This window comes from Myzus persicae, unplaced genomic scaffold (genome assembly GCF_001856785.1).
Source record: "Myzus persicae strain clone G006 unplaced genomic scaffold, MPER_G0061.0, whole genome shotgun sequence".
NCBI classification, from domain to species: Eukaryota; Metazoa; Arthropoda; class Insecta; order Hemiptera; family Aphididae; genus Myzus; species Myzus persicae.
In genome coordinates this window covers 93,428-114,423 of record NW_019102965.1, presented here as the reverse complement: position 1 = coordinate 114,423, position 20,996 = coordinate 93,428, and the positions used below count along the sequence as shown (strand labels likewise).

The window sequence follows — 20,996 nt, the reverse complement described above, 5'->3', positions numbered from 1 at the left end:
CAGTATACAATTTTCAGAAATAGCGCTTGAGGAGAGGCCGAGACCCCTAGCCCTCTCCCTCCTCCTCCTAGAGCCACCTTTGGTTACACTTTCAGTGGTAGATATAAAATCAGCGTACCTTCCTAAATGGTGCTAAAGTCATAGTAATATTAATATGTATGTTTTACTCGGTGGTCGTTTAACACACAAATCGTTGCAGCAAGTTATAATACCTATTATTATAAAATATAATATTATTATGTTATCTGCATCACTTCCGGACGAATACCGATGTTATAGGTACCCGTATGAACACTCGGCTACAGCAGTTTCCTCGTAAACAGAGGATACGTGATAAGAAACTAGCCTGTCGCTTTCAGTGTATCATGCATATAGTACGTGTAATAACGATATGATAACGTTCTGCGCAGTTATATAAAAAATATATTTATTGGCTAGTTTGCATTATCTCGCCCGCGTGGCACATATTATAATAGTCACGTCGGTATAATCACTGTCGTCAGTATTGACACGGATTTCTGTTCCTTTTATGTTATAATATAATGTATAAAACGAGTATATAGACGTTTTTTTTTTTAAATGTATTTTTTATATCAGCAGAAAACGCGTTTCGACGTATGCGGAAACTCGGCACAATGAAAGGTAGTTCGTCTGTAACAATATCATTCCTAACACGGCACGTCATTAGCTGATCTTTCCGCTATATAAATTCGCACACGACATGTAGTCGAGATCTACCCGCTCGTATAATATTATAGTTTATCAGCTAATTATGTACCTCAGTTATTCTATTAATATTTACGATCGAATAGTTCAAAGTGATGACTTATTATATTACAAAATATTATGACATTTTAGAAACCATTTTGGGATTTTCGATCTCAATAGTATTATAATAGCTGGTACCTACATTGTCAGCTGATAAACTAAAATACTATATACAAGCAGGCATGCCTAACCTATGGTAGAGTATTATTATTAAGTATTAATATTTCATGTAAAAGTATAATAAACAAACTAAACTAGTGTAGTGTATGAAGGGGACGACGAGAATTGTTTAGGTGAGAGAGCAGGGATGGGGGATAGAAAACATAATTAATGTTATACTTTTAGTTTTTACAGTACCTTTTAGGGTACATAATTATGTATATTCATATTAACTATATTTATGCTCATAGAAAACAACTAAAATAATGTTTTGAAATTCACTTAGATTGTTTATTACTAATTACTATTAAACAGTATTGAATTTTAATAATAATTAACAGCCTTGTTAAAAATTTGAATAGATAACAAATTAAAACTTAATTATAACAAAATATTACCTACATAGTAATATAAACTTAAAAACAGTTATTTTCGTTGTTGTCTAATTGTATCATGCCTAACTATCTTTATAAAAATAATAACATAATATTATACGTTCATAAAGTTTAATATTTATTTGGATACTAAATTTGTCGTAAATCGTAATATTATACTATTATTATGACCATTAAACTGAAACATCAAACAGTTGAAACTGTGTAGAAAAAAAGGTGCGATAGTGAGAGGGCAGAGTTACCACCCATACTTGATACCCCCTCCCCATCCGACTAGTGAACGTTCGTGCCCTAGCTATTGTGCCGTTTGTGTATTGCATTAATATTTTTAAAAGTGTTATTATTTATGTTTGGTAATAACTAATAACTAAATAATTGATTGTACTATTGTCACTTCACTTATTCACAACAGTTCATTCTCATAATTTTTTCATTGCGGTAGAAGATTATCATCTCATCCGTATGGTAGGTATGCAGTAAGTAAAAAGTACTTTTACTTTTAGTGTAAACTCCGTCAGTGAAAAAAAATACGTAAAATTAAGTTCATGTAAATTCTACAGGGGAAAAAAATCGAGCAACAGGGTATAATTAATTTTATGATATTATGTTATTATTTTAAATGAAATCATAATTTTTATAACAATAATCGTCCAAATTAAACGATTGTTATGCATAATGTATAAAAAAAAAAATGTATTAAACTTAAAAATATCAAATTATGAATCCAACTTAACCGGTACTATGGCGGAGTTTACAATCGTCCATATACGGGTGTCCGAAATGTTAAGTACTCCAGTATCACTCTGATAACTTCGGGGCTAATCAATATTATTATATGAATACGATTTTTCAATATAATAATCTATAAGAAATGTATACACTTAAATTTAAACCATTATAGATCAGGTACTGTCAAATAAATGGCATTTATATATTGATTTGTTTTTGTCTCGCTGATGAGATATTTGGTGCGATACGGGACTTTTGGAACACTCTATATAATATTATATTAGCGCTCATAATTCATATAATAAAATATTATAGCCTTAGAGTCGTCCATTAACCATTTATATTATTCTCCGTTGCCTGTAAATAATAATAAATATGTTTCGTCACCGATCGCCAGTTAGGTATTTCGTATCTTTTGCATAATGTTGAAGACAACGCCGTTTGCAGGTCCGTTAATGGCTATAATACATTATATTACAGTATAAGATGGAATGTTTGGTAATTTTGATTCATCAACACCATATTTTGTATGCGAAACACACTCTTATTAGTCAAGGTACCTACTATAAAAATACATTTTTGCTGATGCGAATTTTTAACATAATGTAATATCATCATGACTTTATATTTTATTTAAATTTTGTTTCTTAAAATATGAACTATTACGGGGCCTTAATGACAAAAACTCGTGTGAAAGCCCGTGGAATTAAAATAAATTGTTACCCAAATAATAAAAACTGATCGTGTTAAGTTGTAGGACATTCAACTGAAAATAACCAACTGATTCATAAAATAAATCGATAGGAGAAAATAAAAACCATAATTATAGAGATAAATTACAGTCTATAATTAAAATATAGTTTGTATAATTTAATCGAATTTCATAATTGTAAAGAGGGAATTATTAATCCTTCTTTCATATTTGTAAAAGTAAGTACATTGTTGAATATATTATGTTTTCGCTCTATATCAATTAATTTCGTTCCTAGAAATTCATTTGTTTACGAGTACCTGTTTTTAGTGTGGACGATGAACTATTTTTTTCTCAGAAAAACGATTAATTTTTAAATTCTGAGAGGAGCGATAAATCAATTGATTTTACGCCAACGGTGAGTGTGTGCGTATTTCCCTTCACTGAAAGTAGCCAACATAATAATTTGATTTAACAATGAGAGTAGTTTCTTATGGACAATTTCATATACTTGGTACTTTTGAGAGGTTCAAATAAAAAGTCTTCAGTACTTTTCAAAAGGGTCTTGGAAAAAAAATTAAGGAAAAACAGGAAATTTTTCGTGAAATATATTTTAACGAAATAGATTTGGTTTTTTTGAAGTAAACCCATAAACGAATAATCCTAGATACAAGAATAAAAAAAAAATGAAATGTTCAATTTTTATAACTAAGAATTGAAAATTTTAAACAAGGTTCCGATAAGTAGTTCATACTGTATACCTCGACAAAAAATCTATAAATTATAGAAACGCAATCATTTTCAATAGATATTTTATGTTCAAATTTGGATGAAATTAGACACTTAAGTGTGAGAATAACGATATAGTTATTTTTTTGTACTTAAAAAATGTTATTATTATATAGATTTCATATGTCATTCGATCCAAATTCAATACATCCATTATAGTGACCCACACAAAATGTGCAACACAGCAGCAAATATCGGTGCCCACTGCCCACTTTTTTTTATCTTTAATTTGGACTAGTCTCATACTCCCAGTGACATTACTCGTAGCATTGTTTTTGTTAGATTTGTAGACCCTATCTTCCAGAACCACCCTGCGCGCTATTGTTTCACTTCATCCATTAAATATATACTACACACCTATCACTACCATTGTTAATGGTAAATGGTTAAAGTATATGTATACCTATAATTAACAGCTAAACGCAAAGATTTGTGTGTGGCGCGTGTGGTTACTGACGATCCAAGTGGCACGAAATATTATTTATTTTTGACAAAACTCACAACATTAGGTATAACGAAAGTTCAGTCAAACTTACCTATAAAAACATCTGAACGCGCAGATTTTCGTGTGGCACGTGTGGTTACTGACGGTCCATGTGGCACGAAATATTATATTTATTTTCTACAGAGGTTGCACAACACTAGGTGTGGCGAAAGCGAAGTCAAACTTCACGGAGTAACTTTTTTTTATCAACTTTCCTTGTTCGAATACACTAGCTTAATCGATAATTCACATTTCAAAAGCCAAGGAAGTCAGAAATCAGAAATATGATTGTGTGAAAAGCCGGATAAATCGGTACACGGAAAGATACACAGCATGCTGCTTGAAATCGACATGGTGCTCTGCCGTTTGCTCAGATAATATTATTATCATCATAATGAATGACGACTAACTTATAGTTTAATTTCAATTAAGTCTATTAGAATATATTATGACGTCGAGTCGCTCTGCACACTGTTAGAAAAATATGTTCAATCGTTATTTATTAATTATTTTTACATTTAAAGTGATTGTACCCATGTGTTATTATATATATATATATATATTTTTATATCTGAAGACATAATAACTCTTCAAAATATGCTGTTTATCAGCTATCGTAGTTTCTATATTATTACCGATCGGCTCATGGTTTATGAAATAACTGCTTTTCCATAGTTATTACTTAATCTGATTGCCACTGAGCTCATTAGTTTTTGCATCGTACTTGTGTATCTTGAATCTCAACTAAAGCTGTGAAATACGTGATTTCAGAGTCTTATCTGTATTGTCTGCAGTTTTCGTAACATCATAACTATCAGCATGAATGGTATTGAATTCAGCCTCAATGGTTATATTATATGTTTTCTTTACATGAATTCAATAGTGCCAGATTACCATTTCTCGATAAACCGTTTAAATATATTGCGGGTAATATGTAAAAACTAAAAACCGATAGTGTAAACATTATCAGAGTGAATCCAGAAAACCTAATGTGCGGATAATGTGTTCCTTTATTCCTTATGTATTATATACGGCTTAACCAGGTCATGTGTCGATGGTTGACGTGCTATTTATCGATAAATGATCATTATAAAATGGAATTTAAAAATAGTGAAAAACAGATTATAGAAAAAATAATAGAACAGTATTACATTTGTTCAAATATTTATATAGATGAGCTGCGGTAAAGCTAATTACAATAATTATCCATTGATGTCTAAAATAGGTAACAGTCATATATTTTAACAAACAGTATAATTGAAACTTTCTATCCTCTAATATGATGTATTCTACTGTATACAAATTATAAATAAACAATTTTTATACGCACAAAGAATGAACGCACAATTTTTATTTTTTTGCCTACTTTTACGTAAGTTCAAATATATTTATCACTTCGTGCGTGCACTCTTATAACTATTCATTCTAAATGATCTCATATTAATGAATAATTAGTCTTGACACGCTTACGCAAGTGCAAAATATTCTATACATAGGTAGGTGCTTGAACAGTAAAATTGAAAATAAAAACCATAAATAGGTACGCTGCTTATAATATATGTTTTACTAATTGAAATCCGCAATAAACTTATCAAAGCGATTTGATCTCTCATCAACTCGACCGTGAATAATGTGTACATTCTAAAGTAAAGTAGGTACAACGTATAACATGAATATAATTATATATTAAATAATATATTAAATTTAATCAATAAGTACCTACGCAGGGATTGGTAGTGTACACATTACCCGTGTACAACATAATATGTGTACATACTTTCGTTTCACACTTTATCCATAACAATATGTTACTATAACTCCGTACGTCTGGATTTAGTGACCAGCTGAACCTAGTTCTGAAAAATCCATGTGATATCATTTAATTGGTTATAGATCGTTATATGACTTTACAAGTATTGTTAGTTGCAACTGATATTAACATAATAATATATTATCTCAGTTGATCTTGATTTTTATTTTTAATATATTTTGTTTATTATAGGATTTTTCTCTTAAATTTAAATGTTAGTATTGACGATAATATTTACATGAAGTATTACGACACACATTAAAATTGGATTGGTAGTAGCAAATTTTGTCGCCTGTTAAATTCATTAAGTTTACACATTGCGTGATCATTTAGTCACATTTAACATTTAAATAGCTCAACATATTTCACATACAAGCAAAAACATGAAATGAGCATGATAATGTAATAAAAAAAAACGATCGGTAATTTATATTATATCTGTACGAATATCTGAAAAAAGTGTAATATTAAATAGGTAATAAGTATCTACGTTGCAAACTTACTACAATGCTACTCGTATCCAATAAGTTATACATTTCTGAAATATCGTAATCTGTATTTCATAGCGTACCGAACATGTTATTTTATGGCATGTCTAACAATAACAAACTAGGTAGTGTAAGTACTTTCGGGTGAATGAAGCAATGAAGACTAGAGATCAGAGAAGAACTTCAATGTTCATACAAATGGAGCCATTATAAGGGGGACGAGTCGTTCGTACATTTTTTGACCGGTGGTGAAATATTATCATGTCGTCACGATGTCTAGAGACGTGGTTTTCCGCTGTTCAGTAGGTCGGATGATGTCATAACGATCGGACACTGACATGTCGGTTTGTATGAAACGTGTGTGGTCCGCAACACATTGTGTCTGTAAATATGACTATGCTATACAGCTATCGAAAACTGGTGATCGTCAGACAATGAAATCATCGGTTTTGACCACCAAAAACCGCATTGATCTGCCACTTGTGGCCATGCATGACGTGTTGTTTTGTTCTCTCTTATATGAACTATTGCTAAAAGTACGCCCATCGCGTTGTCGTAGAGTAGTACAGTCTTAGTGTCTGACATGTTACCAGGTCGTGTGGTTGGTTGGAGATATCTTTCAGGGTAGGCAGGGATCACGGTGTTTGTATTGGGATACTCAATTACAAATTAAAATTAAACGCAAACAACAGAGAAAAAAAACGGAAAAAAGGGGTTTTCGATGTTTATTTTAATTTTTTTTTTTTTACAAAATTAATAAATACCTACATTTTAATTTTTAAATAATTAAAACAATGAAGACTTGCACAAAAATAAAAATAATACGACAACAGTAAATTTAATTTCACACAAAAAATTAAAATAAAACAAATTTATAAAATTATATAATTAATATGGTTATATTTTATAAATTGTTACACAATACACATTTTCACTAAACCGATAACAAAACATATAATTCCGTTCATTTTTTTAAAAGTTAAATCATATTTTCAAGACTGAAATTAATCGTATTGTTGTGAGTGTTGTATTGAGTTCCCTCAAAAAAAACTGAAATAAATTACTTTTTTTTCTTATAAACATTTCAGTATATAAACCTACCAAGCTTGCATTTAAATCAATTGAAATACGATATTGTTGCGAATAAAGTTAAAATATTATGTGAAAAATATTATTTTAATAAAACCAATAGCAGCTTTGCTTGAAAGTGTATAAATTGAAAAAATATGTTACAAAATGGCAAATCAATGAGGGTATGGAATATATTTTTATCGGCCCTTACCGAACTATTTATAAACATTTGAAGTTTTCTATTTTAAATTCTTATTGGACCGATGAAAATATTATATTGATTTTAAAATGATGTGTGCACCCGTGACTTTTTTTTAACTGTAGACACAATTTACAAAAAAAAAGAATGCTGGGATATGTTTGCTTTTACAATGCAACTCAAAAACGAGTTACCTTAGATACTTGTCACTTTTAACAAATATTTATATTAGTATATTCTAAATGCTATACAATTTTGAAAATATTTTTGTATTTTTTTATGACACTAAAACTTTAGACATTTTTGTTTTTTTTAGTTTTATTTCTAAAAAAAATGTTGATAAAAATGGTTTTACTCAATCAAAAAGATTTAAATTTTATTTTTTAATAGGTTCGTCATAAGTTGTTATTTTAGAAATTTATAAATATGCAAGATACATATTTATCCATTTTAATTGTAAATTTAGTTATTTAAACAAAGCATATAACGATTTTAATTGTTTTGTTGTAATGTTCAAAAAAATATTCTTGTACAATAATAACAATAAAATAAAATATTCAATGTAAATGTTATAATAATAATTTTTTGAAACTTGATTTTTAAATCATTAACTCATAATTTTGCAGTTTATTCCTACAAACAATGACATTTTCAGATGGGATGTATTTGGCAAAAAATGTCAAGCGGTTACTAATAGTAAAATAAATTACTTCAATGGTATTATAATAATACCTATATCATAAAATAAACTTAGTAGTATAGGCTAGCTGACACACAGCCTTCCCTCAGAATCGTTTTTCATATAAAAATGATTTATCATAGAATTTAAATTTAACACTTACAGTGACTTACTCGATGACGAGGCACGCTACCATAGTTATAGTATTATACGACTACTTTTCATTTTTTTTTCGGTTAATTACATCCTTCATACATGGATAAATTCTATACCTAACTTAATAAGTCAAGACCATATTATTATTGGGTATCTTAAGTCATTATTTCGTTTTCTAATTTCATTAATTAATCATAACGTTATTATGACTCGTGTTGACTTGTTGCCTATTTAATTATTAATCACGTCTTAGTCTTTTATTTCACGAAATCGAATAATTTAGTGCACCTAAATTTTTTTTACGAACAGAACGTCAACAGAATTTCCAAACCAATAGAAACCTATAGTGTTCCGTAAGTATATCATTTCGTTTTGAATTTATTTATGAAACCATGCTTGTATGAGTTTATATTTTAAAACCGTTTGTAGCAAGCAATACATTATCGATTGGAAATTCAACAATGTTTGTGTAATATTGCTGTATAGTGATATTTTAATACACCGGCTCAGGTTGAACGTTGGCGTGTGGCTTACCCGGATCAGGGTGGTATATTTATATTATGCTAGCAACTGCACAAATGTGGTAGTTTTGCGGTACATATTATATTTCGACAAAATTATATTCAAATTCAAGTTCTCGCTTGTAGCCTGTAATTTATACGACTGCAATATAACATTATAAGAGTGTTATTTTTTCATTTTATTTCTTTTTATTATTATTAAGCGATATTCGTTTCAAGTTTTTGAAACTTAGTTATTGTTTTTCGTATTAACTGCGACAAAAAAAAAAAAAATAATAACGATTTTTAATACTTTTTTAAATGGTCGTAATACAAGTAAATAATAATAAAAAAAAAAACTGTATAACGAATACCATTTAAACGATCAATGGACATTTAGTTTTACTTTTGTTTGGAAGTTTTGACTACATATATGTATATTATTATGGTTCTCGCTTGGTGCAAACCACGTGTAGGTACAATGTGTAGTCTCAAAAATATTCACTAAAGTCGACCAAAAAATATGTGAATCTAATTTAAATTAACATCCTGCGTTAACAGGAGTAATTATCTTTCTCGTAAATTTGAATATTTGATAATTCATATCTACTTAATTTTAAACTACGCTCGCAAAGTCTAATGTGTCCCTTACGAGTGCTAATGGTTATTGCATTATTATGGTGCGATATAGGTAGTTTTATTGTAATAAAATACCACAAGCATATGAATACAATTATTTGATTTTCATCGGAAAACCAACTAAATAATAATGAACAATTAATAGGATTAAAATAATATATTTAAATACGACAAAAAACATTTATTACAACAAAGCTTTCCAATATTACATTATGGACACATTGTATTATTTTATGTTTATATTATTCATTAATTTTATTTTATTTGAATTTCATACAATAAATACTGGTGGCTATCTGCGACATTTCTAATACTGTATTTTACAAATATATCGTTATCAAAGTATAATACTTACAAAATAAAATATATGAAAGCCAATTTTAACATACATTTTTGTACTTATAGCATAGTATTATATTTCTTATAGCTATGGAGATAAGACGTTGATGACTTTGGAATTGTTTTTTCCTTTAATCCGTATTGGATAAATGCGAACTTAGCTAAAAAAAATTGTTTCATGCTTCATAAATTCAGGATAGTATTTGTAATACGAAATCTATAATAAACATTGCAGTTTATGTACATTTTTTTAACATTTTTTTCATATTTCTACGACATTATTTGATATTGCTAATTTTTCGGAATTTTCATAGATCATAGATATTTTTGTATTTTTTTAAACTGGTTTTTTATTATTAGTATATAGTTTTTGTTGTTATCGTTAACCTATGTTATGATATATATAGTTAAGTGGGTAAAAATGCTCACATGACATTTTATACTACATGCAATTTTACAGGACATATGTAAAGTAATATTATACTCGTACATGCTTCTCGAATATTTTATTGGTAATAAGTTGTATCGTATATAAATCCGATAAACACGAATAAAATTGCATTGAAGTATAAATCGGCACATTAATTGTAATTAATAAATGGTACTGTTGTCATTAGTGAACTAGTTATTCTGCATTGAAGTACACGGTTTCGTACATATACCTTTTGTACATTTTATTTTTACAAAAAAATTATTTGAAATTATTATCTATTTAATTTATTTTCAGTTTTATGTCAGATAAGAAATGAAATAAACATTAAAATATTCATTTACATGTTTTAAATTATTTTCCTATTGTATAATTTACGTAGCTATAATATTGATTTCATATTTATTTTCAATTTAATTTATAATTTATAAATATAAGATATTATTTATTTATTTTTCATTAAATATTTTAAATGTATCTTATACTTTTGAACAATAATAGTATTTTAAAATAAATAATTAATGCATTTGGAAAATGTTCCATGTAATTTATTATAGGTTTCAGGTCATTTTTTTTTGTTTATTATTGGTACCTATTTTTTAAGAAATCAATATTTAATATTTTTTTATATTATTTCTACCTAATACGTATGTTAGACATTTTTATATTCATATGTTTTTATTGACACTTTGAAACTTATACATTTTTTTATTTTTTCGATGGTTATTAAGCACTTGAATTTTTAAAGCTAAAAAAAAATTTGAATATCTAATAATAATTTACAATATCAATTTTAATATAATATAATATAATATAATATAATATAATATACGAAATATTTTTAGTTTATTATCAGCCATTATCAGTTTAATTAAATTAATACATCATACGAAAATAAGATTAAAATGTAATTGAATTATTTTGAATTAAGACTATTAACTATGCATGTGCGATCATATAATAGTACAGATTAATTATTTAAACATAAAAGAAAACAAAATCTTAACGATGTGTACTATAAAAAAAAAATCATGGCATGATTATTTCTATTATGTAGTGTCTCTGCAGGAGAAATGTGAGAATAATGTTCACTCCTGAGAGGAGTAGAGATAAAAAAAAAAGAAGAGCCTTACATGAAGTGGGTACACAACTAATGCGTGTGAAAGAGGAGTTTTTAAATCTGGGAATATAATCTTCATGAGATTTTCTCTTCAAAAATAAGAATGTATTTAACCCCGTGGAGTGGTAGAGCGGAGATAAGTGCCAATTATTCGCAATATGATCCTTTCAAAAGTTTTTATTTTCCATATCTTTAAAGTTAAATATATACAAATTTTACTTCACTACGGTTTTAAACATAAATCTAATATAAGATTTCATTAACGATTAAAAGTTATATTTATTTTAATAATTGTTTAATATTTAAGCATTATCCCCTATTATGAAACATCTCGAGTTTGATTGATAAATGCTTTTGCTAATCTTTAAAAGCTTTGGTTGATGTGAAATATTTTAACAGCTGTATTTATACAATATTAATGGTACAATAGTATATTATAATATTATATAGGCGCAGTTTAAATTTTTAACTTATCGTACATTCATTTGAATTAATGTCACGTTCCAGCCTTACAAGTTTTTAATTGATAATTAATAATTATTATACTATAATAAACGTTATTAAAATAATATTATTATAACCTAAATCAAAATACAGTATTACAAAATTTAAAAAAAAAAAGTCATAGGTACACGTATATAAAATATAAGACTTAAATTATATAAAATAGTATTTTCATTTATCGCTTGATTTTAAAACTATTTATAATAACATTCACATAGATTATCTAGGTCCGTGTGGATTGATAACCGAGTCTTATAATATAATATATTTAAGCGTATAATCTCATTTCAAATATTGCAGTCCAAATGTATGTACACTTTGTTTGTGATTGAATCAATTTCACCGTTATTTAAAACATCAGTTGTTATATTATTACTATGTGTCACATATAAGTATATAACATGTGGCCACTTGAGCATACTGCACCTAAGTAGTTTCTAGGACGGTAGAATGCAAAAGTAGGTATTCAAATAGACCATTAATATTATTCAAAGAGTGTACCAAAAAAAAATAAAAACCGTTTTTATTATGTACTGAGTATATATAGCTAGTACATATGTAATGTATGTAGGTCGTCAGACGAGAAAAAGTCAAAGGCAGTGAAGTTGGAAATGAAACCACAAAAAAATTGCTATTATTCATCCTCACGCATCATTTACACTCTACACGTGAAAACACAGGGAACAATAAAAATAAATAAAGTACATCAAAATACGAGTCAACGGTAAAAAAAAAAAAAACTCGACACTAAAAAATCTTTTATTAATCTTTTAACTTTTACCGTAGGTACCATCATAAAAATAAAACATTATTGTGATTATACGCCAGCGCACAGAATGCAACCATCTCTTTCGTTCTTAAATGTTTAACCAAGAAAACACTTGAAAATTTAATTTGAACACACGCACGTGGAGTTAATGTATGTAAACTAGAACGGGGAATTTTGTACGAACAATATTTGTTGAAAAAAAATCCGAATGACTTGATCAATGGACTAAGTGATGAAAATATTTTTTACTTTACCCGATAACATAAAAAATTGTGCAATAATTGATTTTTTTTTAAACCCTTTTAACGGTTATTTTTTGTGTTATCATACTATATAAACTTTGAGCTCTGTAATATTTCATCTAATTTATTACTAGGTAATAGGTACATAAGATACTTTTCCATTGATATGGAAACTTTTTTTTTAGATCTATACGCATTTAGTGATTAAGTCATTTTATGTACTACATATCTATATTATAATGATTAGGATTAAGTGTAACTATTTTATAGTAATTATTCTGATCTGGACCCTGGCTCATAACGATTTATTTTTGAGTGAATTAATGTTATGTACAGATGAGGACAACTCAAAAAACCCATAGTATAGTATTTAAACATTTCATCATGTTATCAAATGCAACATTTGATGAGATTGTCTATATAATATTATTTTAGTACTTAATCATTTAATGTTCATACATTTCAATTGCTTGTGTATTATATTTTATATAGTTTACAGAGTTAAAAGTTTTTAATTTTGTTGTAGAATATGACGTTGTTTTTTTTAAGAAAAAAATAGGTAGGTCCATATCTATTTTTAATCATCGTTAAATAAATGTTAATATTCTTTCAGTTGAAACAAGATAAAAATGTAAAATACTTAATTTGTCGGTGAAAACAAACTCAAATATAGGAAATATAGGAAATACGCTGATTGTTACAACACAATCAATAGTGTATTCGAGTAGGTGTTCGTATATCTTAAGATTTATCATGATATTCTCACTTCGTCAGAATAAAATATAATATATTGGTCCTGGATGTGGAGTAGACGATTCTGGCGGTTTTGGTGAACTAAAGTACGATTTCGGCACGTTAGTTAATTTCTTTGTTTGCCCCTTTACTCCTTTTTTGGCACGTTTTCAGGATTTGAATTAGCGATGAACGGTTGCACTGCAGTGTGTGCCTTATGAGGATTCGAGTTAGAATAGTCTCTTGTTGTCGGCGGATTAAATTTTACAATCGACCACCGCGTTGTCCTTCTCTCGCATTGTTCCGATGTGTGTACCTATATTGAAGTCATATTTTAAAGTTGACTCGTAAGTAATTTATAATGCATTATAGGCGAATTCTTATTCGTGTCTAGGCATTAAATAATGAACTCCAGTTTATTTCGCTTTTCGTTAAAGTTTGTCACATGTATTTTTAATAGTTATTTTGAAACGGAATGTTCCACAAAGTCCAATTACTGTACGGTAGGTATACTGACTATAGTGTAGTACTAGTAGCTATACAGCCGCCACTAAACAAAATCCAATTTGAAAACAGTAATTTATTCGTGACATAATCATAATAATAGTCAGCCGGTAGTGACTGAACTAATACAATATCAAATCAGCTTTAACGTCGACGTTGAGCTCGGTAATGTAGTATTTATCAGTTTAGCGGAGTTAATCTGTCCCATTTGTGAATGACAAACCTGCAGCGGACTGATGGCTGAATAACCCACGAGCACGATAATAATTAACATAGGTACATAAGTAACAATTAGGAATTTGGAATTGCTTATACATTAGGTATATAATCCTGTGGCGACGTGACGTCCTAATCTGCAATATGAATAATATCGAAATCACCCACCTGCAGTATAGAGCAGACAGTAATACAATAGATTTTAATTTGTTTTTATTCGGGATTCGTGTTCCTTGACTGTTTGAGCCATCTTCCAAACAAATAGGTAAACTCATATTGTACAATATTTACGCTATTACCTATTTTAGGGAGCGTGAATTTTTACTACAGACCTTATAAAATTTCTCAAATAATTTATAATTATACCTAATGATGGTTTTGATTATTTTTGATAGCAACTGGCTCTATGTTTTCGTTTATTTGATTTTCCCTTTTGTATTTATCTTATCATTGTGTACATTATCCATATTTTGTATCAACTGCGAATAGTTTTGTTTCATCACAGTCATTGATGGTAAATAAAAGCACAAAGTTGGAAGTCTATAAAAGTATAAAACTATAAATATTGTAAGTTAATTCTTAACGAGAAAGTCTCTGAAAAAGTTGTATGAAACACAATTGTCTTTGGTTTAGTTTTATTAAAAACTGATAAATGTATAAGTAAAAACACTTCAAGTTATATTATTATACTCGAGTTATTATTTTATGAAACAATAATATAATAAAATTAATATTTCTATAAATATCCAGACATAACAACTTGATGAGTTACGTTATATGATAACATTATAATGTCATGTTGAGTGGTCATAGTTTTCGTATAAAAACTAAATACTCCTTTTATTCCATAAATGATCGCCATCACAGGTGTGCTCATATTAGAAAAATATATAATGTTACTGAAATTAATAATGACACGATATTGTTTAAGCTACATGGACAGTACAAATTGCTTTCCAAACATAACTGACCTCGTTTATATATTATTACTACATTATAATGATAATATACTATAAGTTTCTAATCTTAATTTGTATTTTCCGCAGAAGTGTCACAGATTGCCAGTATCCTTAAAATTATTTTTCACAGTCCAAAGTGAACGAGAACAAGGTTATTCCGTTTAGTGAATACCGTCCGAGTCTGGTTATTACCCGGGGCAAGATCCCGACACGGTACAGCAAGATTTCAAGAGAATAAGCTAGACCTGACAATTGCTGTCGTATAGTGTGGTAGGTACCCGAACTATTTTCATTCGATTTAATTTGAAGGGTGAGACCATAATATGATTTTATTTTGAGAGTGTCAGCTGCCCGTCCCCGGTGGGCCCGAGAGAGTACCGTTTATTTTTTGTTTTTGGCTGTGGATGATAGCGCCTTGAAATGTATTCTACTGTGTGATGAGACGAGAAATTTATAATGGGCCAGTCGATGCAAAACTTACAGAAGTTATCAGAAGTTTTATCCTTGATAAAAATATATATATACCTACAGTCAATAGTCAATAATTATTATACCGAGAGACCAGTGTTTAGTCATAAAGTGTTTAAGCCTCATCCTACACGACTTATACCCGACTGGCCTTGGAAGCCCAGCAAAGTTCTAAAACTGAGTGAGTCATCACATACATATACCATATTGTGATAAACAGTTAAAAACATTACTATTAACAAAAAAAAAACGTGATTTTTTGTATTATTAAATACGACTTAACACGAATTCTGTATTTGCATTCAACATTCAAAGATGTGATAACAATTCCAGTAAGCTAAAATATTTTAAGATTAAACACAGACTAAAAAGCAGAATAAAATATTTAAAACACATACATAACATAATAGTCACTCATAAACTCATATTATATTTAATGGCATGCAAGTGTCTTATATTTTTTTATGTTGTCAAACACATAATGAAATAATACACCAAATGGATTATGTTATTGAAATATTAAGCATACCTATAATAATTAACTTAAACACGTATATGTAACGTCTTGTAATGTTAACAAATGATTTTTGAAGTTGTTAGAAAATGTAAATACTTGTTTGAAAAGTTATAGTTTTGAATTTCAGTCATACATCGAATATTAAAATATTCTAAATTCAATGACAGTGAAAACATTTATACATTTATATACGTCTGTAAGGGTTTACAACTTTCCAGACTGTCAGACCCAGTTTTTTTATTTTATTTTTATTTTTTGACATTTGACAACAGATGTCAATAACCTTAAAGAAATTAAATGTTATAAAAAATTATCATTTGTAAAAATAAATTGTATAAATTGTTTAATTTTAAAACCCGTTTTTTTCGTCTCAAATACGTCTAATCATTTTTTTGTGGTATGAAATTCAAAATTCAGATAACACTATTTTTTTATTAATTGTTAAATATTCTTAGTAAATTTATTATGCTTACCTTATATTAAATAAGTATTGACGTATTATTGTTATCCCTCAAAAAACATAGTTATAAATAATCACTATTTTTTAGACAAAAGTATTAGGTAAGTTAAAACAATGGATGAAAGTAAACTTACAAAAAAATTTAGTTGTGAGTATAATATCTATTACTCCAATTATACGACAAAGCTATTTCAATACAATATCTTCAATTAAATACTCGAGCCGTAACTTTGATAAAAGACTAACTTAGGGTATTATTGTATAAAACTCAAACCGAAACAAGCTAACTTTTCTTTTTACTCGTTTCAAGCTTGTTTTAAAGTAAGGTAATTATGTTATATTACACATCTTCTTTATGCATCATAATAATTATATTTTTTCTCATTTTTTTGGCTTCCAACCTACTTAAATATTTTTAATGGATACCACGTTTTTTTTTTTTAAATTTATTACTTTTTCTTAAAATATATTTAAAAAAGAAAATATATTTCAAATTGTGGTTCATTTTTCGATTATAATTTGTTAAAAATGTTGCATCTTAGATTCGTCAAATAAAATTGTTTGTCAATATACTCGAAATAACTTTTGCAAAAAAATACATACATATATATTATATATATATATATATATATAAATCCATTTCCAATAGGTGTTTATAGTTGTAGGGTTTTAAAGAATACGATCCTGTCAAACCATTAAACTTCATACCTACCTCAGTGACAAACTCTATTTAATCCAATATTTTCAATTATACTTCTCCAATACAATATAATATCGAATGTTATATTACATAACAGTGTATGAGCATACACTATTTTAAAATTTATCAACGATTTTATGTCAGATGTATTGTTCATAAACAAGTTTGATCTTCACATGAACACGATTCAACTCTTCTCTAATTTTCTGTAAATAAATTAACTTTGAAAACAAAAATAAATCTACCGATGATACTTCTATTGAACTGTCACTTTTATCATGATACTAAAAACATTACGGTATAGTTATATAAGTATCAAAAAGTTCTTATTGTGTCTTTTTGTGTAAGTATACCACATACTTTAAGTAAAGGAAATTAAAAGAGTGATTATTTATTTTTATTCAACCGAATAAACAATTTCACTGTTAAATATGTATTTGAAAAAAAAATGTACAAGCAATTTATTATTATTTTATACTTAAAAATATGGAGGTAGATATTACATGTGGTTTTAAAAATGTTTCCAAAACTAGAACTGCACGTAGATAAATAATAAATACAAATTGTACGAGTACATGAGTACATTGTCCATAATAGCCAAAACATACTTTGTTATTTGTTGGGCAATAATGGAATATCGTATAGGTTATCATATTAGAATATTTTTTAAAGAGTAAAAAAAATGTTCATAGTTTTATTTAAATAATAAATAGTAAGTAATGTAAAAAATATTTATCAAACAGATAACAGAAAATAACGTAGGTGCATATATAATTACATGACAGGTAATACAGTAAAATTGTGATGATATTTAATAGTGGTATAAAAATGTATGTTCCTAGTCCCTAGTCCTCCTAGTCTATCCGCAAGCCTGCTATCGCGGACGTGCTCGATCATACCCCTTCCCCCTCTTATTTCATCTGTACCTTTCACATACGTACCCAGCTGTTCCACCTCCCTACCCGTCCCATCCATACCTATCACTAAGTGTCTTGCCGTACCCATTCCGCTCCCATCTACGCATATAATATCCACGATACACCGTATGGTGTACTCCTCTACCATCGATGCATATCACCTATGTGTCTAACCATCCTCCTCACTTCCATATTTATCAAGTACATGTTAGGCCTTGAAATCAAACATACAATATTATATACGTTAGCTGTGATATATTTTTCCAGCACACACACACACACATATATTATCACACCTCACACAACTGTAAAATGTATATGAACATATAATGTATTTAGTACTGTACTATTATACAAACCCTTCCTTACTTATAATATATTTGTAAAAAAATATTACTGTAAGAATTAATAATATTATATTGAACTTCCTAAAATCGTATCACGAAATATTAAAGTGCACAAATTGTAATTACTTTTTAATGATGATCTGCATATTATAGTAAACAAAACTATTAAACCTATATCATAACATTATTTTGGGTATAAATAAAGGTGAGTGGTGTCTACAATATCATCAGTAGTAATACAATCACTCAGCGCTCTATTAGCAACTCGTTATTCTCTATACTTAAGAGGACGTTATACCCGCATGTGTTTTCTCCGATTTACAAGTGCGTAATATACCAAATTTTAAGCTCAGCAGATCACGTTAAGCTCAGTTAGCTTAAAAATTAGAGTGAATTAACCTCTTATTAAAATTAAAGCTAAGATTATTACGGAGGGCTTCTTATGGGTTTTTTATTATATTTTAATTTTAAAAAGAGTTTTGAGTATTTTTAGTTGTAGAAACAATTTACAATTTTTAAATACTCATCTTTAAAATTAAAATATAATAAAAAACCCATGAGAATATCCCCGTAATAATCTTACCTTTAATTTTAAAAAGAGGTTAATTCACTCTAATTTTAAAACTAACTGAGCTAAAAGTGATCTGCTGAACGTAAAATTTGATATTTTACGCTCTTATAAAATGGAGACAACAGCTTTATACACATTGGAATCGATCCGATAGATATGTTTAGAGTAGCAGTGCATATAATAACACCATCGCGTTATGTTAATATTTAAACTGAGTTTCTGCAACGGTTTTTTTTTTACTTATGGGTAATATCCTATCATTTGTTTTGGAGCAGCCAGGAAAATAATATAAAAGAACTATATTTCTTGAGAAAGAAAAATTCAAATTATCGAGCATGGTGTATAACAGTGAAAACACCTTAGTTTTAGAGTCTAAGATACATGTCGGATGTCGAATTCTTTTAAATTTTACGGAGCTCATGCGACTTCAATATTTAGAGTGGTGTATTTTCGAAACAATTGTTCAATCAACTATCATTCAACCAATCATCTTAAATCAATTTGAAATATTTACTGAATATCTCGCTGGAGAACTTATCAAAGTTAAATCAAAAGCAACAACGAGTGAAGAGATGACTAAATTTATCAAGAATATACGTCACGATGATCATATTATTGCAAAACAGTCCTAAACATGATATTAATTTCATCAGTTAGCTCAAAAAATATGCATTATCACAATTAGTAGAACATTCGATATAACGGCGGAATAGTTAAATGTCACCTGAGGTCATTTAAAAAATATATTTATATCACTTTCATAAATAATTAATACATCCATTATTTTAGTTATTTGATGGAAATGTGACAGCAATTTCTCCAACCTCAGCAAGCTCTTCACCGCCAAACAACATTTTAGATAACACATTTGATATGCATAATGAGACGCAAGATATTCTCAGAGCATAGGTAATTTATAAAATAATAATAATAATAAATACATGATTTTGATATGAATATTATTTTTTCAGTTATACAATTTAATTGACAGCTTACAACAGTCATTCGATGTAAATGATGGTCCTGATTTTTTCAACATGCATCCACCACATCTATCAAATCAACCAACGTATGCAGATTTCTTAACACCATTACGCAGAATTAAACATAAACTCTTTTAATAATTATATATAAATTAATATTTTTTTGTGAAAAAAGACACAATTTATTATAAAATGTATGTTTTCATTTATTAAAATAATATTAAGTTTCACAGTTAATATTTACAATGTTCTTATTTCACCATTAAATTGATTATAAGTTATAATTTGGCATGTAATATTAAACAATATGCTGAAGTAGATACAGGATACAGGATACCTAGATACGCTTCTTCGGTTTCAACCTCAATTCTTAGGTCGACAGTCAAAGTTTTCACATAATCGTTTTGTCTACTCATATCTACAACCATGATCAGTGATATTTTTTTGAAATCCGATCGAGTCGAGAGAGGTGTAACATTATCACGAGAATAACACGATTTCTGGAACTCAGCGTATGAATGATATAATGTAGCCATCTTGTTCTTAGTAAAGTCGCTTTGAAAATCTTCGTAAGGGAATACTTCAGAATTAAAATAAATCTTCAAGTTTTTGATTTTACAATGATCAAAATATGACATTGTTTTACTTATACTGTTTTTCC

At 28.2% G+C, this 20,996-nt stretch overlaps 1 long non-coding RNA gene across 1 annotated transcript; it reads left to right on the top strand.

Moving 5' to 3' along the window:
- Nucleotides 1-483: 483 nt before the first annotated feature.
- LOC111033499 lies at nt 484-20,506 on the top strand. The gene is made up of 4 exons (XR_002604423.1): nt 484-642; nt 15,460-15,642; nt 20,142-20,261; nt 20,324-20,506. It is a non-coding gene; the product is annotated as an uncharacterized LOC111033499 (long non-coding RNA).
- The last annotated feature ends 490 nt before the right edge of the window (nt 20,507-20,996 follow it).